Raw genomic sequence first — 24023 nt, 5'->3', positions numbered from 1 at the left:
TACATATAAAGTTAGAAAAAGCTTGTAAATACGATGTCATAAAGTCTATCTATCTGTCTATCAGTCTAAGAAAAGTGTAGGAAGGCAGCAGCAAGGTTTTTTTTTTTTCTTTTCTTTTCTTTTTGCTGGGCATCAGGTGGCTCATACCTATAACCCTAGCAACGCAGGAGGCTGAGAGCTGAGGATCGAGGTTCAAAGCGCAAAAGTCCATGAGACTTTTATCTCCAATTAACCATCAGAACACCAGAAATGGTACTGTAGAGTGCTAGCCTTGAGCTGAAGAGTTCAGGGACAGCACCCAGGCCCAGAGTTCAAACCACCTGAAAAAAATTTTTTTTGTAGTGGTGAGATTATGACTCTGTGTGTACACGCATGTGCACCTGTGCACAAGCTGTTTCAGCCCTTCCATACACCTTCTTGTGTTTCTGACATGAGGCTATCACTATATTTCACCTGCTAGCCTTGAACCCATAACCTCCTGTCTCTGTCTCCCCAGTAATGGGATCACAGGTATGAACCACTATGCCTTGCTCTACTTTTTTATGTGTTCAAGCATTCCAGATTAATATCTCAATTTGTAGTAGAAAAAAAAACAATTATAACTAATTAATTGACTGATTTTATTTTTGCCAACCCTAGGGCTTGAACTCTGGGCCTGAGCCCCGCTCCTGAGCTCTTGTGCTCCAGGCTAACATTTCACCATTTGAGGCACAGCTCCACCTCTGTTTTTGTGGGGGATTTTGTTGTTGTTTTCATTTGGGTCTGTTTGCTTGTTTGTTGTAGTTTAGTGGAGATAAAAGCCTCATATGGGCTGGGAGTTTGGCCTAATGGTAGAGTGTTTGCCTAGCATACATGAAGCCCTGGGTTTGATTCCTCAGTACCACATACATAGAAAAAGCCAGAAGTGGTGCTGTGGCTCAAGCTGTAGAGTGCTAGCTTTGAGAAACCCCAAGGACAGTGCCCAGGCCCTGAGTTCAAGCCCCACCCAGGACTGGCAAAAAAAAAAAAAGTCTCCCATGCCAGGCTCGGTGGCTCATGCCTGTAATCCTAGCTACTCAGGAGGCTGAGATCTGAGGATCTGGGATCAAAGCCAGCCCAAGCTCTAAAGACTGAGAAATTCTTATCTCCAATTAATCACTAAAAAAATGGAAAGTGGGGCTATGTCTCAAGGGGTAGGATGGTATCCTTGAGCTGAAGAGCTCAGGGACAGTGCCCAGGCCCAGAGTTCAAGCCCCATGACCCACAAAAAGAAAAATTTAAAAAAAGGTGTCTCACAGATTTTTCTCCTGGACTGGCTTTGAATTGAGAGTCTCAGATCTTAGGTCTCTTGAGTATCTAGGAGTAAAGATGTGAGCAACCAGCACCCTGTAGAAATGAAAACAATTTAAAAATCAACTTTTTTCTTTGCTAGTCCTGGGGCTTGAACTTAGGGCGTGGGCACTGTCCCTGAGCTTCTTTTGATCAAGGACAGCACTCTGCTACTTGAACCACAGGGCCACTTTCGGCTTTTGATGTTTATGTGGTATGAGGAATTAAACCCAAGGCTTCGCGCATGCTAAGCAAGCACTCTTCCACTAAGCCACATTCCCAGCCCCCAAAAGTAAACTTTTTAGTCGGGTGCCAGTGGCTCACACCTATAATCCTAGCTACTCAGGGGACTAAGATATGAAGACTGCAGTTCAAAGCCAGTCTGGGCAGAAAAGTCTCCATAACACTCTTATGTCCAATTAACTATTCAGAAAAAGTTGGAAGTGGCACTGTGGCTTAAGTGGTAGAGTGCTAGCCTTGAGCACAAAAAGGTCAGGGATAGTGTCCAGGCCTTGAGTTCAAGCTCCAGAACTGGCAAAAACAAAACCATTTTTTTTCTTTTTGCATTGGCTGGGACTCTAGGACTTCATGAATGCTAGGCAAGCTCTCTGATATTTCTTAATTTATTTGTGACATGGGAAGAGTGGAGTAAAGTGAACAGATAAAGATCATATCTTGGCCACTTGGGACAGTTTGTGTGAAGACAGAGCTGATCCGTGACACGAGTCACAGCTTGTTCACATTCCCTTCTGTTCTATAATTATTCAGAAGCATCAGACTGGAAGGTTCCCCTGAAAATCATTTCATGTTTTTCTTTTCTTTTTTCAAAACAAGCACATGATTACCATTGAACATAAATAAGTTATCCAAAGTTCCTTCTTTAATTCTTTGGTAGCTCTGGAATAAGAATCTAAGTCTCAGCGATGGGAGTTTGGCCTAGTGATAGAGTGCTTGTCTAGCATGCATGAAGACCTGGGTTTGATTCCTTGGTACCACATACATAGAAAAAGCCAGAAATGATGCTGAGGCTCAAGTGGCAGAGCTCTAGCCTTGAGAAAGTCCAAGGACAGTGCTCAGGCCCTGAGCTCAAGCCCAGGACTGGCAAAAAAAAAAACAAAAAAACACAGAAATGCCAGGTGCCTGTGTCTCTAATCCTAGCTACCCAGGAGGCCAAGATCTGAGAATCATGGTTCAAAGCCAGCTGGAGCAGAAAAGTCCATGAGACGCTTATCTCCAATAAACTACTGAGAAAAAACCAGAAGTGGCGCTGTGGCTCAAGTGGTAGAGTGCTAGCACAAAGAGGCTCAGGGACAGCACCCAGGTCCTGAATTCAAGCCTCAGGACCATCAAAACACACACATACACACAACACCAGAAATGCTGGGTGCAGGTGGCTCATGCCTGTAGTCCTATTTACTCAGGAGAATGAGATCTGAGGATCACAGTTTGAAGTCAACTCAGGCAGAAAAGCCTGTGAGATTCATATCTCCAATTAAGCATCAAAAGGTGGAGCTGTGGTTTAAGTGGTAGAGTAAGAACCTTGAGTTTAAAAGGCTCAGGGACCACACATGGGCCTTGAATTCAAGCCCTAGGACTGGCATGTACACACACACATAAATATAGAAATGAACCATAATATTTACACTGAATGAAATCATGTTTAGTGAATATACTACATTTGAAAAAGATATTTTCTAGTTCGATCCGTTAAAATTGAGGGACTGGAAGAGATGGGAGGAGGACAATCAAGATGCACTGCACTCATCAACTGACATGCTGAATTGCAACCATTTGTACAAAGAAAGATAACAAAAATCATATAATTAAAAAAATATATCTTACAAACTGATTTACAATCCCTTGTCCCCCCCCAAAAAAATTCACACATTTTTAAAAAGATGAAATTAAACGGGAAAAATTAATGTTTTCCACTAAAATATCTTCCTTGTCATTTGCGTGTGCGTGTTTGGGTATTTGCTAAATCAGCGAAGGCTGCTGTGTACCACTCACTAATCATATGGCCCCCTACGCGAGAACTGCCATAACACTCCAGAATGAACAGTGTGACGCAAAGGTATCTGCAGCCCCAAGAGCTTCCGAGTTGAATTTGTTGCTGTGGATCCTCGGGCATCAAGGAGGCCGGGAGTCCCAACTCCTGAGGCCCCCGCCATGGACGCCTCGATCTGGAGCAGCAACCATTAAAAGCAGGGAACCCCAGGAAAGAACGCGAACAGAAGGGCCAGCCCCCGCCTCCCCGCCCACCCCGGAGAACAGAACCCGCTTACTTTCCTGAGATAAGGATTCTCGAATTTTCACAGCGGCAATCCTCACGGAACCTTCCAATCCGCCTCACGAGCAGCAGGAAATGGCGGGAAAACCAAGTGGCCGCCACGCTGCAAGCGGTGGGCGTGGCCAGCGGCTCTGACATGCGCGTGAGGGGAGGTGGGCGGGGTCTTGTCAGAGTGACGGCTGTAGGCCCCGCCCCCTGCAGGATGGTCGATGGGCTGAGCCTGGGACTTGCAGTAGCCCAGTACAATTCACCGCACTTAGGGAGACTAGTCATGTTTATGATTACATACATTTGCTATGGAAAGCATGATAAACTAAACCCAAGCCTAGTCCAATAGGCAACAAAAGCACAATACCAAATGAGATCACCAAGCGGCAGAATGTTTAACATTCTAAAATAAAATGAAAGTAACAGATGCTTTGAAAGGACAACAGAAATAATAGAAAAACTAGAAATTGATACGGAGAGAGAGGAGTTGGATAATCTCTGCGGTGTGTGTGGGAGGGGAACCTATGTGTATGAGTGTGTGTGTGTGTGTGTGTGTGTGTGTGTGTGGTCCTAGGGCTTGAATTGAGGACCTAGGTCCTATCCCTGAGCTTCCTTTGCTCAAGACTAGCATTCTGCCACATAAGGCACATCTACACTCCTGGCTCTTTGGTGGTTAGAGATAAGGGTCGCACTGACTTTTCTGCGATCCTCAGATCTCAGCCTCCTGAGTAACAAGGATTACTGAAAAATCTTATTTTTATCAGAAAGTGTAATTGTATCACTAGTAAGAGAGATCATTATTTACTTTCCCTAAGGTGACAAACTCATTCTCTTTGTTTTTTGAAAGAAAAGGTCTACCAAATATTCAAGCCTAACCTCCATATTTACAGTGTGTCAGCTGATCTTTCCAGTAAAAATGGCATTTCATGAGCTTGTGGGGTATGGCTCAAATGGTAGAGTGTATGCTTGGCAAACCCAAACTCCTGAATTTAAACGCTAGTGCTGTCACACACACACACACACACACACACACACACAAAGACATCCATGAAAAACACAATTACCTTAGCCTACAATTCAAGCTACAACTACTGCATAAATGCTTCCCCTAAATACAATGTCAATACCAAATTAATATCATGGATGATATAAAAGAACACAATTTAAAAATGTATTAAATTATATTGATAGCAAAACTTGATAATGATCACTTAAAAGAAAACAGTCCAAAACTCTTTTTTTTTTTAAGGATGGCTACATTTTATTAAACTTTTGAAGTCATATGGAGTGATGCAAAAATCCTAAGGAACGCCTATATTCCTAACTACTCAGGAGACGGAGATCTGAGGATCATGATTCAAAGGCAGTCCAGGCACAAAAGACTGTGAGACTTTTATCTCCAATGAACTATCAGGAAAGTGGAAGTGGCTCTGTGACTCAAGTGGTACAGTACGCTAGCCTTGAGCTGCAGAGTTCGGGGACAGTGGCCAGGCTCGGTGTTCAAGCCCCATGAGCTCGTGGGGGTGGGGGTGTCTTAAAGACTATATTAGCAGGAACCTAGCAAGTGTGAGGAAAACTAGAGCTCAGTACTGTCCTACCACACCACACCCCCCCCAAAATATGGAGAGATAGACATCTAGACAGATAGACATATATTTACACACACACACACACATAGACACACACACAGACACACATATGGAATCATACTGAATATAATCTCTTGAGACTTGCCTTTAAAAATAACTCAGCATAATTTCTTTGTTTGGGATTATGTTGGGCCATTGTGTGTGTGTGTGTGTGTGTGTGTGTGTGTGTGTGTGTGTGTGTGTGTGTGTGTGTGCCAATCCTGGGGTTTGGACTCAGGGCCTCAGGGCCTCAGGGCCTGGGTGCTATCCCTGAGCTTTTTTTGTTCAAGGCTATAACTCTACCACTTAAGCTACAACTCCACTTGTTTTTTTTTTCCATGCTGAGTTGGAGATACGGGTCACATGAACTTTCCCATCTTGTATGGCTTTGAATTGCATTCCCCAGATCTCAGTCTCCTGATTGGCTAGGATTAAAGTCATGAGCCAATGGCTTCTGACTTCATATTTGGTTTCAGTCCATTCTATCAATTACTGTCTTCTAGAGGATATATTTAGACCATTTAAATTTAATGTGATAATTGCTATGTTGTGGTATAAGTAGATTATCTTGTTTTGTTTTTTAATTCTGTTCATTCCTCCATTTTCTATTCCTGTTTGATATTTCTTGCTTTCCCATGGACATGTTAACCAGTCTTCAATTTTCCTTTTTCTTAAGCAAAATAACTGAGGAAAACTATCTGAAGGAGGGAAGATTGTTATTGGCTCACTCAGAAGTTTCAGTCCATGGATGTGTGTGTGTCCCATGATAGCGAGCTTGAGGCAAGGAAGAACATTATCATAGGGCAAGTACAGCAGAGCAAAATTGCTCACCTCGGGGGCGCAGAGAAGCAAAGAGGAAAAGAAAAGCAGGAAGGAGTAGGGACAAGGTGCACCCTTCAAGGACATGCCCAGAGTAACACAGTGACTTACATGCTCCAAATAGGCCCTCTCTTGTATTGTTTGTATGTGTATGTGGTACTAGGGCTTTGAACTCAGGTCACAAAGCTTGCTAGTCTATTACTTGAGGAAAACTCCCGGCCCAAGGCCCCACTTCTCAATGGCTCAGTTGGTCTTGGTCTCATCAGTGGATTTGTCTATTGATGAGGTATAGATTTGTCATGATCGATTGCCTCTCAATAGAGACACCAGCTGAGGACCATGTCTTCATCCTACGAGCCTGCAGGAGGGTCTGTTCATAGCTACACACTTTTTAGAATTTCAGTCACTTATCAATAAAGCTTTCCAATGCAGCTTTTTTTTTTGCCAGTCCTGGACCTTGAACTCAGGTCCTTGGGCTTTCTCAAGGCTAGAGTTCTACCACTTGAGCCACAGCACCATTTCTGGCTTTTTTCTATGTATGTGGTACCAAGGAATCAAACCTGGGTCTTCATGCATGCTAATCAAGCACTCTAACTCTAGGCTCAACTCCTGGCCCCATCAATGCAGCTTTTTATGTAAATATGTTAGTGTATCTTCTTAAAAGTTATATATACAGATATAACATCACTTGTCTGTTGTTTTGTCAAGTAGTAGCAACATAATTCAATCTGAAACATAACTGGAAAACTTAAAGGGAAAAGAATAGATTATTGTATTTTCCCACATTTTTATTCTTTTTTTTTTTGCCAGTCCTGGGCTTGGGCTTTCTCAAGGCTAGAGCTCTACCACTTGAGCCTCAGCACCACTTCCGGCTTTTTTCTATGTATGTGGTACCGAGGAATCGAACCTGGGTCTTCATGCATGCTAGGCAAGCACTTTAACCACTAGGCCAAACTCCCAGCCCCCACATTTTTATTCTTTTGTTGTCATTTTTTACATTGCTCGTTCTAAGTTTCTTCTTTTATTATTTCCTATTTGAAGAACTTTCCTTAGTCATTTTTTTTTTTTTTTTTTTGCCAGTCCTGGGCTTGAGCTCAGGGCCTGAGCACTGTCCTTGGACTTTCTCAAGGCTAGAACTCTACCGCTTGAGCCTCAGCACCACTTCCGGCTTTTTTCTATGTATGTGGTACCAAGGAATCGAACCCGGGTCTTTATGCATGCTAGGCAAGCACTTTAACCACTAGGCCAAACTCCCAGCCCATCCTTAGTCATTTTTATAGGATATATATGCTTGTGAAAACTTCTCAAAAGTTTTCCTTCATCTAAGAATACATTGATTTCACTTGATCCCTGAAAGATATTTTTGCTGAGTGTCGGGGTCTTTTTTTTTTTTCCAGTCCTGGGCCTTGAACTCTGGGCCTGAGCACTGTCCTTGGGCTTTCTCAAGGCCCTACCACTTGAGTCTCAGCACCACTTCCAGCTTTTTTCTAGGTATGTGGTACCAAGGAATCGAACCTGGGTCTTCATGCATGCTAGGCAAGCACTCTACCACTAGGCCAAATTCCCAGTCCCTGTCCTTGAGCTTTCTCAAGGCTAACACTCCACCAGTTGAGCCATAGCACCATTTCAGAGTTTTTCTGTGTGTATAGTACCAAGGAATCAAACCCAGGTTTTCATGCATGCTAGGCAAGCACTCTACCACTAGGCCAAGCCCCCTGCCTCAAATTAAGTCTCTCTCTCTCTCTCTCTCTCTCTCTCTCTCTCTCTCTCTCTCTCTCTCTCTCTCTCTCTCTCTCTCTCTCTCTCTCTCTCTCTCTTTTTCTCTCTCTCTTCCTCCCTCTCTCCTTCCCTCCCCACCTCTATCTCTTCTCCCACCATAGGTCGTGGGGCATGAACTCTATCTAGGCGCCCTCTCCCTAAGTTATTCAGCTCAAGGCTAGCCTGCTACTACTTTCAGCCACAATACCACTTCTGTTTTTTGTTATTGTTTGGTGTTTTTTGTTTGTTGTTTTTTTGTGGGTCTTGAGGCTTGAACTCTGGGTCTGGGCACTGTCCCTGAGCTCTTCAAGTCAAGGCTACCACCACTTGAGCCACAGAACCACTTCTGGATTTCTGGTGGTTAACTGGAGATAAGAGTCTCTCAGATTTCAGTGTCCAGGCTGGCTTTGAACCTGGATCCTCAGACTTCAGCCGCCTATGTAGCTAGGATTGCAGGTGTGAGCCACCAGTGCCTGACTTGAGTTTTTCCTCTTGTCCATGTTTTTATTGATCCCATCCAATAAGCCTTGTGGGATGCTCTCTAGCTACAAATTCAGTTAGTTGATAGATATAGGAATAGTCAGGTTATATAGTCACCTTGCACGAATTTTGGTAGTTTATATCACTCAAGAAATTTGTCCAGGGATGGGAGCATGGCCTAGTGGTAGAGTGTTTGCCTAGCACGCATGAGGCCCTGGGTTTGATTCCTTGGTACCACATACACAGAAAACGCCAGAAGTGGTGCTGTGGCTCAAGTGGTAGAGTGCTAGCCTTGAGAAAGCTCAAGGAGAATGTCTAGGCCCTGAGTTTAAGCACCAGATTGGCCAAAAAAAAGAAAACCAAAAAACAAGAAAACCATCCCTTATCTGAGGACTGTCCTTGAGTGTTCTCAAGGCTAGAGCCCTACCACTTGAACTACAGCACCACTTTTGGCTTTTTTCTATGTATTTGGTACCAAGGAACTAAACCTTGGGTCTTTGTGCATGCTAGGCAAGCACTCTACTGCTAGGCCAAACTCCCAGCCCTCTTTCTTGCTTTCTTTTTTTAATAAGTAAACTTTTTATATTTGAAGAATTTTGGAGATACAGACAAGTTTTGAAGATGATACAAAGAGTTCCTGCAATGTTCTTCCATACAGCTCCTCTGTTACTGTTGAAGGATTGTCCTGCCTTATTCCCTCCAGCCAAACAAGACACCAGGTGCACCTCAACAGGCTTGACCACATACCTGTCCTCAGGCAGGTTATTCCAATCTAGGCCTGGCCAACCACTCCACCCACAGCCCTCAGGAAACTATAGTCCCTTGAGCCAGGTGAAGCATTCTGTTCTGGGTCATGCCTGGCCAGGGACATGGCCCTGGGCCCCCGAAGAAACCATACCCATTTTTATTTTCTGCTTCCTTGTAAAGCCTCATCTAAGCCGATCCTAAAATCCAGTCCCTGAAACAACCTCCAAACCAGGGAGAAGGTCTGCGCCCCTCGCTGGCAATAAACAGTCTTTGCCTGTTGAGGATGGAGCCTGACCTATTCCTTCTAGGATTTCCATGGTATATTTGTCAAAACTGAAAACAAACGTTAGTATATTACTGTTAATTCCAGACTTGGTTCAGATTCCACTGGTCCTCTTTCTTATCTAAGACACTGTATTACATTTTATTGTTTTGTTAGTGGTCTCTGCTGATTCAATTTTTCAAGCTTTCATTATTTTTCATAACCTTCACAGTTTTCAGGGAAATTGGTCAGGTATTTTGTAGTATGTTCCTCAGTTTGGGATTGTCTGGTATGTTTTTATGATCCAAATGAATCATCAGTTTTTAAGAAGAGTACCAGAGTTCCAGTATCTGTCCTATCACATTGAAACCTAATGTAGGGGCCGGGAGTATAGCTTAGTGGTAGAGTGCTTGCCTAGAATGCATGAAGCCCTGGATTCAATTCCTCGGTATTGCATACACAGAAAAAGCTGAAAGTGGTGCTGTGGCTCAAGTGGCAGAGCACTAGCCTTGAACAAAAAGTGTCAAAGGACAGTGCCCAGGCCCTGAGTTCAAGCCCCAGGACTGGCGCGTGTGCGCGCGTGCACACACACACACACACACACACACACACACAGTACACAATATCCACTCAACACCCTGGAAACATGACTCTTGCTTACTTGCTTATGAAAGTATTTGCCAAGTTTCTCCTTAGAAAAATTGCTTACTCTTTCCTTTTTATAATCTGGTTCTTAGAAGCCAGACTCCTAGTCCAGCTCACTCTTGAAATAGGGAAGGAATGCATAAAGGAATTGTTTACTTAGGTTGTTCGGAATTCTTTCCTAACAAAGGTCTGTTTCTGAGCCTAGTGCAGGTAGCTAACGTCATAGCTAACATGATCAGGAGGCTGAGATCCGAGGATCCATTTGAAGCCAGTCCAGGAAGAAAAGTCCATGAGGAGATGGGAGTTTGGCCTAGTGGTAGAGTGCTTGCCTAGCATGCACAAAGACCCAGGTTCGATTCCTTGGTACCATATACATAGAAAAAGCCATAAGTGGTGCTATGGCTTAAGTTAGATTCCATGTGCTAACCTTGAGGAAAGCCCAAGGACTGTGCTCGGGCTCTGAGTTCAAGCCCCAGATCTGGCAAATATATATATATATATATATATATATATATATATATATATATATATATATATATATATATATATCCGGGTGTGGTAGCTCATGCCCATAATACTAGTTACTCGGGAGGCTTCGATCTGAAAATCGAGGTTCAAAGCCAGCCCCGGCACTAAATACCACAAGACTCTTATCTCCAATTAAGCATTAGAAAAATGGAAGTAGGGCTAAGGCTCAAGGGGTAGGGTGGTAGCCTTGAGCTGACGAGCTCAGGGAACTGTCCCTGTGTCTAGGCCCAGAGTTCAAGCCCCACCACCGGCAAAAAAAAAGAAAAGAAAACTCCATGAGACTCTTTTTTTTTTTTTGCCCATCCTGGGCTTGAGCTCAGGGCCTGAGCACTGTCCTTGGACTTTCTCAAGGCTAGAGCTCTACCACTTAAGCTTCAGAACCACTTCTGGCTTTTTTCTATGTACGTGATACCGAGGAATTGAACCCGGGTCTTTGTGCGTGCTAGGTAAGCACTCTACCACTAGGCCAAACTCCTGGCCCCTCCATGAGACTCTTATATCTAATTAACTAACAAAAAGCTGGAAGTAAAAGTATGGCTCAAGTGGTATAGTGCCAGCCATGTGAGAAAAAGTCAAAAGTGTTGAGGCCTTGAGTTCAAGCCCTCATACCAGCATACACACACACACACACACACACACACACACACACACACACACACACACACACACATTTGTTTCAGCAGCTGGGCTGTGGCTCAATGGTGGCCTTTTTACCTGTTTTCCTAGCAAGCATAAGGTTTGGGTTAGAATTCCAGCGCCAGAAAGCAAAAGTTTAAATCAGTATGGATGCTTTTATGAATTTCTTTAATTTCATTTATTTATTTATTTGCCAGTCCCTGGGCCTGAGCACTGTCCCTGGGCTTTCTCAAGGCTAATGGTCTGCCACATGAGCCGCAGCACCATTTCTGGCTTTTTCTATGCATGTGGTACTGAGAAATCTAACCTAGGTCTTTGTGCATGTTAGACAAGCACTCTATTACTAGGCCAAACTCCCGACCCTATTTTTTAAATTCTTAATCAATTAATTTTTATTTTTATTAATTTATTTTTTGTCAGTCGTGGGGCTTGAACTCTGGGCCTGGGTGCTGTCCCTGAGTTCTTCAGCTCAAGGCTAGCACTCTAGCACTTGAGCCACATCACCACTTCCGTTTTTCTGGTGATTGATTGGAGATAAGAGTCTCCTGGCCTTTCCTTCGCAGGCTGGCTTTGAACCTTGATCCTCAGATCTCAGCCTCTTGAGTAGCTAGGATTACAGGTTTTTGCCACTAGTTCCTGGCTGTCTTTATATATTTATTTTATACTTTGGCTTGTAATCTAATATTGTGCTATGTGTTCTTGTGTGCAATGTTCCACCTTCACCTTGTACTTTCCTTGACCTAGCAATAAAATCAGCCAATTCTCTGAGAAGCCTGGATAGGTCATATCTATACTCCTAGCTACTCAGGAGGCTGAGATCTAAGGATTGAGATTCAAAGCCAGCCCAGGCACTAAAGATCTTGAGACTCTTATCTCTAATTAATTACCAGAAAAGGGGAAGTGGCACTGTGGCTCAGGGGTAGGGCAGTGGCCTTGAGCTGAAGAGCTCAGGGACAAGGCCTTGGCTAAGAGTTCAAGCCCCATAACCCCCCCACACAAAAAATGTTATCTTGAAAACAAAATCTGCCCACAGGTTTTGCTCAGTGACAATGATGTCACTGTGATTAGATCCTTTTAGTGGATAGCGCCAGGTTAATACACTAACCCATGTATGTACTTATATCTGTATTTTTATTATCTGAAGCCTAACTTAAGTTCATATTAATGCTTATGACTCCTATCCAGTACCCCAGGGTTCACTCTACCTTTCTGGTGGCAGTATTTTGGCTTGAATTCAGGGCTTCTTAACTCACACTTGGCTTTTTTTTTTTTTTTTTTTTTTTTTTTTTTTTAAGCCCCAGGTCCCCTTCCAGATTTTTTGGTGGTTAATTGGAAATGATTCTCACAGACTTTTCCGTCCAGGCTGGTTTTGAACTGTGATCAGATTTCAGCCCCTTGAATAGCTAAGATTACAAATGTAAGCCATCAGCACCTAGCTCATACATTTGTTTTTTTTTGGTTCAAATCCAGTCTGCATGAAAAACAACTTCAGGGTTGGGAGTTTGGCCTAGTGGTAGATAGAGTGCTTGTCTAGCAGGTATGAGGACCCAGGTTCGATTCCTCAGTACTACATCCATAGAAAAAGCCAGAAATGGTGCTGTGGCTCAAGTGGTAGAGCTCTAGTCTTGAGAAAGCCCAAGGACAGTGCTCAGGCCCTGAGTTCAAGGCCCAGGACTGGCAAAAAAAAAAAAAAAAAAAGAAAGAAAGAAAGAAAAAAAAAAACTTCAGAAGAGTTAACCTGTGCTTTGTGAAAAATGAATTTACCAGTTTGTGTCTTTTGACATTAAGAAATTGGATTATGGGAGCCAGGAGTTTGGCCTAGTGGTAGAGTGTTTGCCTAGCATTCATGAAGACCTGGGTTCAATTCTTCAGTATCACATACATAGAAAAACCCAGAAGTGGTGCTATGGCTCAAGTGGTAGGGTTCTAGCCTTGAGAAAACCCAAGAACAGTGTGCAGGCCCTGAGATCAAGCCCAGGACTGGCAATAAATAAATAAATAAGGGAATTAGATTGTGGCTCGGCATCAGCTATAGCTCATGCCTGTAATCCTAGCTACTCAGTAGGTTGAGATTAGATCTGAATCGCAGTTTGAAGCCAGCTCAGGCAGGAAAGTCTGTGAGACTCATCTCCAATTGACCACCAGAAAACCGGAAGTGACACTGTGACACTTTGAGCAAGAAAGGTCAGGGGACAGTGCCTAGGTCAAGAGTTCAAGTCCAGTCATGAGCTGGTGAAGTAATTCACCAATAGGCAGGTAATATGATGCAACATAGTTTATTGATTTAACACAGCTTAACAGAGTTAACACTATATTCTAGTTACTAATTCTTTTTTCACATATTTTTATTGTAATTAATAGAGGAGTTACAGTTATATTCACCAGATAGAAGGTGAATTACTTCACACATACTGATATCCCTTCTCATGTTTTTGTCCCCATTTCCCTCCCCCACCCCGTCCCGTTATTTTGTTTTCCCCCTTCCCTTTCCTATTTCAAATAAACAAATAAATGTATATACAATATACCAGATGATAAGATACTGTAACAATATGAGAATGAGCAAGGGACAACAAAAGAGATGAGAAATAACATAGTGCATTAAGAACAACACTAACTTGCCTAATTCTATCCTGCCTATCCAGCACCTTTCTGACATCTCTTAGTCCCAAAGTCAAACAGGGCCTTGCCTGTCAGTTGTTAGACACAGCTCCCAGTCCTGCTGCGGAGTGAGCTTCTGTCCTCGTTGGTCCTCTGGGGCAAGGAGCAACTTCTGCAGGCCAAAGATCCTTGAATCACAGTCTCAGTTAAGGCCAGGAGAAGTGCAATCTCTCATTCTGGGTCCTTTGCTTATATTCTTCTTTGGCAGCTCCTCTCTGGCCCAAACTCCTTGCTTGATGGAGATTGGCTACACGCTTGGTCGGTGGTGCCCAGAGATGTGCTGGTATTTTACTCTAGCTATTTCTCTATCTTCCATGCCCAGGAGATATGTGTCCTTGCATCAGTTTTATCTCCCATGTGCACATGCCTTTAGATATAAGTTTGTATTGGCAATATAGTTCTTTAAGTGTTTTAGCTGCATTTCATCCCATTGTTTTTCATCCTAATCATATTCATTATATTAGTATTTTCACATCATATTCATTTAGTATTTTCACATCATTACCCTCTGTTCTACATTCATATCTTTATACTCATAACAAGCTCCACAAACAACAAAAAAGAAGCTGGATTATGGACTAGATAATAAGTAGATACCAAAGAATTGCTGTTAATTTTGGTAGGTGTGATAATAACTTTAGGTTATAAAAAATGTCAATAAGGGCTGGGAGTTTGGCCTAGTGGTTAAAGTGCTTGCCTAGCATGCACAAAGACCCGGGTTCGATTCCTTGGTACCACATATATACAAAAAAGCCGGAAGTGGTGCTGAGGCTCAAGTGGTAGAGCTCTAGCCTTGAGAAAGTCCAAGGACAGTGCTCAGGCCCTGAGCTTAAGCCCAGGACTGGCAAAAAAAAAAAAAAGTAAAAAAAAATGTCAATAAATGTTTTCTCAACAAAAACATGAGAAGGGGTAGCAATGATTGTTAAGCAATGCACCTTCTATCTGACCAATATAATGTAACCCTTCTATTAATTGCAATAAAATATATGTAAAAATAAATAAATAAATGTTTTCTCAGAGATGCTTTTTGAGATGTGTAGGGGATAAAAAAAATAGGATGTCTAAAAATTTCTGTGGTGTTGGCAAGTGTTTATCAATCCAACTATGGCAGAAAGTATAAATAGGGGAGGATTGAAGTCAAGCCTGGCCCAGACAAAAAGTGAGATCCTACCTCAGAAATAAATAGAACAAAGCTGAGCGCCAGTGACTCACGCCTGTAATCCTAGCTACACAGGCAGCTGAGATCTGAGGATCACGGTTTAAAGCCAGCCTAGGCATGAGAGTCTGTGAGACTTATCGCCAATTAACCACCAGAAAACTGAAAATGGTTCTGTGACTCAAGTGGTAGAGCAGTAGCCTTGAGCTGAAGAGCTCAGGGACAGTGCCCAGACCCAGAGTTCAAGCCCCATGACCACCACCACCACCAACAACAAATACCTAGAATAAAAGGCTCAAATGGCACATCTACCTAGCAAATACGAAGCCCTGAGTTCAAACCCTAGTAGTGCCATAAAAGCAAAATGAAAGGGAAAGCCTATTGTTCTGGACTCAAAGACAAACATAGCCGGAAGACTTTTATGTAAATCCTTTCAATATGTCTTAAAGTACAAATGCCAAAACACAAAATACGTATTATATGCTATAGTCATTTAAACAAAACTCTACTAATATTGCACATGGTAGTTAAAATTTGTTTCTTTTTTTTTTAAGTTTTTTTATTTTTGTCAGTTGTGTGGCTTGAACTCTGAGCCTAGGCACTGTCCCCGAACTCTTCAGCTGTACCACTTGAGCCACAGTGCTACTTCCAGTTCTCTGGTGGTTAATTAGAGATAAGAGTGGACTTGGGGCCAAGAGCGTGGCTTAGTGGTAGAGTGATGGCCTACACTCGATTCCTCAGTACCACATACTCGGAAAAAGCTAGAAGTGGTGCTATAGCTCAAGTGGCAGAGCACTAGCCCTGAGTTCCAGGCAAAAAAAAAAAAAAAGAATCACATGGACTTTAGTGCCCAGGCTGGCTTTGAACCGTGATCCTTAGATCTCAGTTTCCTAAGTATCTAGGATTCCAGGCTTGAGCCACCAGCACCCGGCTAAGATTGTTGGTTATATGAAATTTCCATTAGACACCATTGGCTAAGGTTCCACCTTTCAATCAAATCATTCATTTAACAAATATTTCCTGAGAAAATGTCATCAGCTAAATATTACTCTGTCCACTAGGGATATAATAAAGAGAAGACCTAGTATTGGCATTCATGGAATCTATATCTTCCTGCAGTTCTAATAGGGCAATTTAATCAAAGACTGTCTGTATATAAGACACCTAGATAGGAGGAGTCAAAACTGTCATAAAATCATAAGGGCCAGGAGTGGTGGCTCATGCCTGTAATCCTAGCTACACAGGAGGCTGAGGTCTGAGGATTGAGGTTCAAAGGCAGCCCGGGCACTAAAGTCTGTGAGAGGCTGGGAGTTTGGCCTAGTGGTTAAAGTGCTTGTCTAGCATGCATGAAGACCCGGGTTCGATTCCTCAGTACCACATACATAGAAAAAAGCCGGAAATGGTGCTGAGGCTCAAGTGGTAGAGCTCTAGCCTTGAGAAAGTCCAAGGACAGTGCTCAGGCCCTGAGCTCAAGCCCAGGCTTATTATTATTTAATAATTAATTAATTAATTAATAATAAAGTCTGTGAGACTCTTATCTCCCATTAGCCACCAGAAAACTGGATGTGGCACTGTGACTCAAGGGATACAGCAATAGCCTTGAACTGAAGATCTCAGACAATGCTCAGGCTCAGAGTTCAAGCCCAATGACCGAAAAAATCATAAGAAGGTCTGGGAATGAGGCTTAGTGGTAGAGTCCTTGCCTAGAATGCATGAAGCCCTGGATTCGAATCCTTGAGATCATATAAACAGAAAAACCTGGAAGTAGTGTTGTGGCTCAAGCAGTAGAGTGCTAGCCTTGAAAAAAAGAAGCCCAGGGACAGTGCTCAAACCCTGAGTTCAAGCCCTAAGACTGGCAAAAAAAAAAAAATATATATATATATATATATACACATACATATGAGAAGAAATACTTTCTGTCCCTCCGAAAAGCCTATGACAAAGTCAGGCACTGGGGCTCCCACCTGTAATCATAGTTACTCAGGAGGCTAAGATCCGAGTATCCAGGTTTGAAGCCAGTCCAAATAAACAAATGTAAGAGATGCTTATTTCCAATAAAGAAAGTGGAGATGTGACGTGACTGTCAACCTTGAGCGAAGAAGCTGAGTGAGAGCTCAAGGACCTAAATTTAAGCCTCGTTACTGGCACACCCTCCCCCCCCCCCGACACACACCCCTACTCAAATGCAAGTACAGTTACATACATTACAAAGCAGAGTATGTGGTAACTTCAGAAATATGAATTCTTAGTTTATAAATATTACTGAGCTGGGTGCTGGTAGCTCACAGCTGTAATCCTGGCTACTCGGGAGGCTAAGATCTGATCATTGAGGTTCAAAGCCAGCCTATGCAAAAAGTTCATGAGACTCTTTATTTCCCATTAACCACCAGAAAACTGGAAGTGGCACTGTGCCTGGAAGTGTTAGAAAGCACCAGTGCCAATGGCTCCCACTCATCATCAGAACTGCTTTGGAGGCTGAGATCTGAGAATCATGGTTCGAAGCCAGCCTAGGCAGTAAAGTCTGTGAGATGCTTATCTCCAGGAAACTACTCAGAAAATGCTAGAAGTGTTGTTGTGGCTCAAATGGTAGAGCACTAGCATTGAGTACAAAGACTCAAGGTGCTCAAGGACTGCACCCAAGCCCTGAAAAAAAAAAGTGATAGAAACCTAGCCTTGAGCATAAAAGCTCAGGGACAGTGCCCTTGTCCTGAATTCAAGCCCAGTGATCAATAAATAAATAAATACAGGGGCCGGGAGTCTGGCCTGGTGGTAGAGTGCTTGCCTAGCATGCACAAAGACCCAGGTTCAATTCCTCAGTACCACATACTTAGAAAAAAAGCTGGAAATGGTGCTATGGCTCAAGTGGTAGGGATCTAGCCTTGAGAAAGCCTAAGGACAGAGCTCAGGCCCTGAGTTCAAGCCCCAGGAGGGGCAAAAAAGAAAAGAATTAAAAAAATACATACATAAATAAAACACTACTGAACTGTGCATGATAATAGATATATAGCTCTGAAGGCATTTTCAGTATGAAATAAAACAGGTTTAAAGCTTTCTATAAATCTCAAATAAATATAGTAATGAGTAAGTAATGATATAAAAGATGAAGCACAGCTTGGCATAATGGCTCATTCCTGTAATCTTAGCGCCTTAAGAGGAGGAAATCCAGAGGATTTCACTTTGAGGCCAGCCCTGGCAAACATGTACAAGATATTACCGATACACTAGGCATTGCCATACAAGCCCCTCATCCTAGCTAAGTGGGAATTATCTAGAAGAATCTCAGGCCAGGATGCCCTGGTAGAGGTGAGAATCTAATTCAAAAATATCACAGCAAAAAGGGCTAGAGCCTGTATCAGGTGGTAGAGTCTCTGCTTAGCAGACCCTTGCAAGACCCTAAATTCTAACCTCAATAAAGAAATAATAGCAACAGCAACAACAACAAAAACAACAAAAGCAAAGACAAACATCCAAACCCATGAAAGCATATAATTTAGGAACACTTCTCTGAGGAAGTATAGAATGCCATTGATAACAGAGAGAAAAGAATGAGTTGATTTGGTCAGGTTTCTTAAAAGAATAGGTATTTGTTTTTCATAAGTTTTTGGTTAATTATGAGTTTTGTTTCTGTTTTCACTGTTTTGTAATTTTTTTAAACCAATACTGGGATTGAACTCAGGGCCTGAGTACTGTCCCTTAGCTTTTGCACAAGGCTGGCACTCTAACACTTGAACCACAGCTCTAGCAAAAAGCTAGAAGTTGTCTGCTCCAGTTGTCTTTGAACCATGGTCCTCAGATCAGACTTCTTAGTAGCTAGAATTATAGGCACGAGTCCCTGGCGTCTGGCTGCTTTGGTATTTATATAAACTTGAGGTCTTCCTCCTAGGTATCCAGATTTCTGGGATTACAGGTATCCATGGTCACACTTCCTAGGTATATTTGGGGGTTTTGTTGTTGTTGTTGGTGGTGGTCATGGGCTTGAACTCTGTGCCTGGGTACTGTTCCTGAGCTCTTCAGCTCAAGGCTACTGCTCTACCCCTTGAGCCACAGTGCCACTTTCTGTTTTCTGGTGGTTAATTGGAGATAAGAGTCTCCTAAACTTTAGAGCCCAGGCTGGCTTTGAACCTCAATCCTCAGATCTCAGCTTCCTGAGTAGCTAGGATTACAGGTGTGAGCCATCAGTGCCTGGCTTTTCCTAGATATATTTGAATGAGTCTTAAACCAAGTGAAAGTTTCATTTTACAGAGATGGTAAGAGGAGTATTCCAGGCAAAGTGGGGGGGAAAGCATCAACAGAGAAATTTAAATGAGAGAAAATACAAGGTGGTCCGGGGTGACTGAGGAATGGAGCATGAGATATCAAGAAGAACGGTAGGGGCTGACTTGAGTCAAACCTGAAGGAATAGACTGAAGCCTATGTACAGGAATTTAGACTTTATTTTTTTAGTCAGTGGAAAATGCATTGACTTAAAATCTTTTGGGACTTTGTAGATCAAATGAAGATTTGGGCATTGCCACCAGAGGGTAACATAGGAGATGGTCTGCCTAAGAAATTAGGGAGTGCTTTCCCTTAGCTGTTTCTACTAGAACATAAAAATATTGGGGCTGGGCACAATAGGACCTGAGACTCTTCTCTCCAGTTAACCTCTAGAAAATGGGAAGTGGGGCTTGGCTCAAGGGTAGGGTGGTAATCTTGAGTTCAAGAGCTCAGGGACAACACCCAGAAAAAGGGTAGGGTGGTAGTCTTGACCTGAAGAGCTAAGGGACATGACCCACCAAAAGAAAAAAAAGAAAGGAAAAGAAAAGAAATGACTACTAAAGCATAGGTGATTTCTTCCTGAAGTAATAAAAATGTTTTAAAATTAGATTCATGGTTGTATAATTTTATGATTTCACCAAAGTCCACTGAATTGTACCCTTAAATGAGTGAATTTTATAATATGTGAATTATGTCTTAATAAAACGATTTTTCAAAAAAAAAATATTGGGGCTGGGAGTTTGGCCTAGTGGTAGAGTGCTTGCCTAGCATGTACAAAGACCGGGTTCAATTCCTCAGTTACCACATACATAGAAAAAAAAAGAAGCCAGAAGTGTTTCTGAGGCTCAAGTGGTAGAGCTCTAGCCTTGAGAAAGTCCAAGGACAGTGCTCAGACCCTGAGTTCAAACTCAGGACTGGCAAAAAAAAAAAATTAATATTGAAACTACTAAGGGGACATTATGATGTCTCAATACATTATACACCCCATAATTTTCAAATCTGATTAAATCAAACATCTTGTTTTTTAAGTATGAAAAATGTTTAGCTGGGTGCCAGTAGCTCATGCTACTCAAAGCTAATTGTAGCTACTGAAGAGTCTGAAATCTGAAGACTGTGGTTCAAAGCCAGCTTGGACAGGCCAACCCATGAAATTCTTATCTTCAATTAATAACCTAAAAGCTAGAACTAGTTCTGTGGCTCCAGTGATAGAGTGCTAGCCTTGAGCAGAAAAGCTCACACTTGTAATCCTAGCTAGTCAGGGGACTGAGATCTGAGGATTGTGATTTAAAACCAGTCTGGGAAGGAAAGTCTATGAGATTCTTATTTTCAATTAACTACCAAAAAACCAATAGTGAAACCATGACTTAAGTGGTAGAATGCTGCTTAAGCTAATGTATAGTGTCTAGTGTCCTTGAGCTCAAACTTGAGAACCAGCACACACATATACACACACAAAGGAAATAAACAATTCATAATTATTATCTATATTCACCCTCCAGTCCAGTAGCTCACAAGAACTTTCTCCTATCAACTATAACTTAGTACCCATGGAATAACCTTTATGCCAAATATTTGTCTTTTTCTTTTTTTCTAGTCCTGGGCTTGAGCTCAGCGTCTGGGCACTGTCCTTGGACTTTCTCAAGGCTAGCGCTCTACCACTTGAGCCACAGCACCACTTCCGGCTTTTTTCTATGTATGTGGTACCAAGGAATCGAACCTGGGTCTTCGTGCATGCTAGGCAAGCACTGTTCCACTAGGCCAAACTCCCAGCCACCCTTTGGCATTTTTATTCAAGACTAGCACTTTACCACTTGAACCACAGATCTACTTTGTGTTTTATGGTGATAAATTGGAGATAAGAGCCTCCTGGACTTTTCTGACGGGGCTATCTTTGAACTATGATCCTCAACTCTCAGCCTCTTGAGTACAGGCGTGAGCCACTGGCGTCTTCTTGCTATTTTTATTTCTTCCTTTCCTTGGGACCACTGCTTTGTCTATGTGGAGTCACTGAAGGGTTTTGAGCAAGACAGAAATATAATCAACTTCGAGTTTGATAAAAACATAACTCTGGGAGCCAAATGAAGGTGGGAAGTTCTAGACAGCAAGATAACAGGAAGCTACGATGGTGAGACGGAGACAGAGGGGACAGGGCGAAGACAACGGAGAGACAATCTTGAGAGGCACAGGGAACAGGACTTAAAAACTAATTTGATATAATACTAAAAAGGGAAGAGGAAAAAAAAAGAAATAGAAGTTTCCAGCATAGGTGATTGTGAAGGTGAGGTTGGGGACGTGGTGGGGACGATAGATGTAAGAACAACTTGAGGGAAGCCAGTTGAGTTTTCAACCCAATCACCCAATGTTATGTTTTGGACCTTGAATGTCCCATAAAGACTCATATGTTAAAAAAAAAATGAGAAGGAAGGAAGCAAGGAGAGAGGGAGGGAGGGAGGGAAGGGAAGGGAAAGAAAGGGCCTGATGCGGTGGCTCACACCTATAATCCTAGCTACTCAGGAGGCTGAGATCTGAGGATCACGGTTCAAAGCCAGCCTGAAAGTCCTTGAGATTCTTATCTCCAATTAGCCACCAGAAAACTGAAAGTGTCGCTGTGGCTCAAGGGGTAGGGTGGTAGCCTTGAACTGAAGAGGTCAGGGACAACACTCAGGACCAGAGTTCGAGTCCCACAACTGACCAAAAAAAAAAAAAAGGAAGGAGAAAAAGAAGGAAGGAATAAGTGGGGGGGGGGGATTTGAGGCATGGCTTAGTTATTAGAGACTAGAAAATGAGTAAAAACATCAGGTACCGAGTTGGAGTTCCTATCTCAAACCAAAAATAAAAAGATAAAAGAAAGAGGAAGGAAGAAGGGAAGGAGGAAAGTAAAGAGAAGGGGGGAAGGAAGGAAGGAAGGAAGGAAGGAAGGAAGGAAGGAAGGAAGGAAGGAAGGAAGGAAGGAAGGGAAGGAAGGAAGGAAGGGAAGGAAAGAAAGAAAGAAGGAAAGCAAGGAGAAAAAGGAAAGGAGGAAGGGAAGAGAGGAAAGAAGAAAAGGAGAGAAAGAAGGAGAAGGGAAGGAAGGAGGGAGAAAGAAATAAAGGGAGTGAGGAAAAGAAAGAAAAAGAAAATTGTAGCACCTGGAATAGTATTTAAGTGTCCAGGCTCTGGTTTAGAGAGCTAGTCCCTGTCTGCCTTAACGTCTAATATAACAGATAATACTATTGCTACCAGTTTTGTGTCTGTTACCTATTTTTCCACTCTCATTTGTTTTGAGGCAGTGTCTCCATATGTAGCCCAGGTTGGCCTCAGACTTTTAATCCACTTGCCTCAACCTGAATACTGAGATTTCTGGCATACACTACCACTTCTAACTTCCCTTGGGGTTTTTATGTCATCCCTCTATTCTTTGATTCATTTGGTAAGAACAAATTCACGCCCAGGCTGGGAGTGTGGCTTAGTGGTAGAGTGCTTGCCAAGTATGCACAAAGCCCTGGGTTCAAGTCATCAGTACCACATATACAGAAAAGGCCAGAGTGGTGCTGTGGCTCAAGTGGTAGAGTGCTAGTCTTGAAAAAGCCCAAGGACAGTACCCCAGGACTGGCAAAAGATAATACTAATAATTCATGCCCTATATCCTACATTCCAGGCTCTCCAGCATCATGTGACACTCAGCTGCATTGTCTTCTTGAAAGGCACTCTCCATCCTGTTCTGTTTCAGAAGAGGTAGCTGTCCAAGCTAGCTGCCCACTCATCCTGGGTTTTTCGATGACTTTCTAGTTTGTGGCACCTTGTTCCTGAAGCGAGGGTTTTCTTCATTGTTGGGTAGTGTTAGATCTGCCCAGGAGAACAATCCCTCCCCAATTCTCTTCACTTACCTGAAACCATTTATCTCCTGACTGTCTATCACCTGACTGTGATTTGGCAGAGTTCCCCAGACTCTGAAGTCACTTCCACATCTGCTTTTCCCTATACAATCTGGCTCCACATGAGTCCTCTCCACTCTTCCCTTTTTCTCTTTTCCTTGCCCTCTATCTCTGCATGCCTCTATTTTGTGTGGGCTCACAGTTTGCTCTTTCCTCAAGAAACCTTTTCTTTCTAAACCATGGTGGAGGGTTTCCTTTCATTTGTGGAGAACCTTACAGATGGTAAGTACACACATTCTTTAAAGCTTTCTAAAAAAGGCACAAGGAAGGTAAAGTTGACATCTTGGATTTTGGAAAGGATTTTCTTGTATGCATTTATCTGAATAATATGAGTGATGTTAGCTTTATATGACTTTTTATGTTTCTTATATTTAAGTAGTTGTACAAAGAAGTTACCACTCAACAAATCAGTTTATGAATACAATGTGTCTTCAGCATTCTCCCCATCCCACCCGACTCAACTCTGTCAGAAAAGTGGAAGAGAATGCAAAAGGAATAGGCTGGACTCAATTGTCAACAGGCAAGGACTGTTTATTGAGGAACAGCAAGGAACATAGACCTTCCCACGGAATTGGAGGTTGTGCTCAGGCACTGGGTTTGGGGGTAGGTTTATATAGGGCTTAACAAGGAGGTAAAAATTTAAAAATGGACCAGGTGCAGTGACTCATGCCTGTAATCCCAGCTACTCAAGAGGCTGAGATCTGAGGATCAAGATTCAATGCCAGTGGGGGCACTAAAATCCTTGAAACTCTTATCTCCAATTAACCACTAGGAAACAGGAAGTGGCTCTGTGGCTCAAGGGGTAGAGCAGTAGCCTTGAGCTGAAGAGCTCAGGGACAGAGCCCAGGCCCAGAGTCCAAGCCCCATGACCGACAATAAAATAAAAAAAAATAAAATGAGTTATGGTCTCTTGGGGGCCCTGGGTGGTGTTCTTGGCCAGGCCCACACA

The 24023-nt window shown here is 42.7% G+C and overlaps 1 protein-coding gene across 1 annotated transcript in view; it reads right to left on the bottom strand.

The window, feature by feature from the left end:
* Nucleotides 1-341, bottom strand: part of Rnf212b (ring finger protein 212B) — a 36000-nt gene extending 35659 nt beyond the window's left edge. The window contains exon 1 of the mRNA XM_090345257.1: nucleotides 148-341. The gene's annotated coding sequence lies outside the window, so the exon portion shown is untranslated. The remainder of the gene's footprint in view (nucleotides 1-147) is intronic.
* Nucleotides 342-24023: the final 23682 nt, after the last annotated feature.

This window comes from Megascapheus bottae, chromosome 14 (assembly GCF_031878675.1).
Source record: "Megascapheus bottae isolate mThoBot1 chromosome 14, mThoBot2.hap1, whole genome shotgun sequence".
NCBI classification, from domain to species: Eukaryota; Metazoa; Chordata; class Mammalia; order Rodentia; family Geomyidae; genus Megascapheus; species Megascapheus bottae.
This window is presented reverse-complemented; position numbering and strand designations above follow the sequence as displayed.